General features: G+C 46.6%; 1 protein-coding gene across 1 annotated transcript in view; it reads left to right on the top strand.

The window, feature by feature from the left end:
* LOC109327670 overlaps window positions 1–348 on the top strand; it is a 7,210-nt gene that overhangs the window by 4,853 nt on the left and 2,009 nt on the right. The gene's annotated exons all lie outside the window — the stretch shown is intronic.

Below are 348 nucleotides of genomic sequence, written 5' to 3' on the forward strand. Positions count from 1 at the left end.
GTCCTCATCCGTTCCTCTTCCTCATCCTCATCCTCCTCCTCATCCTCATCCTCCTCTACATGATATCCTCATTCTCCTACTATCCTCATCCTCATCCTATTCTCATCCTCATTCTTTTTCTCATCCTATCGTCATCCTCATCCTCATCCTCATTCTATCCTCTTCCTCATCCTCATCCTCCTCCTCATCCTATCCTCATCCTCATTCTCGTCCTCATCCTATCCTCATCCTCATTCTCGTCCTCATCCTATCCTCATCCTCATTCTCGTCCTCATCCTATCCTCATCCTCATTCTCGTCCTCATCCTATCCTCATCCTCATCCTTATCCTATCCACATTCTCATTCTC

This window comes from Lupinus angustifolius, chromosome LG15 (genome assembly GCF_001865875.1).
Source record: "Lupinus angustifolius cultivar Tanjil chromosome LG15, LupAngTanjil_v1.0, whole genome shotgun sequence".
Lineage (NCBI taxonomy): Eukaryota > Viridiplantae > Streptophyta > Magnoliopsida > Fabales > Fabaceae > Lupinus > Lupinus angustifolius.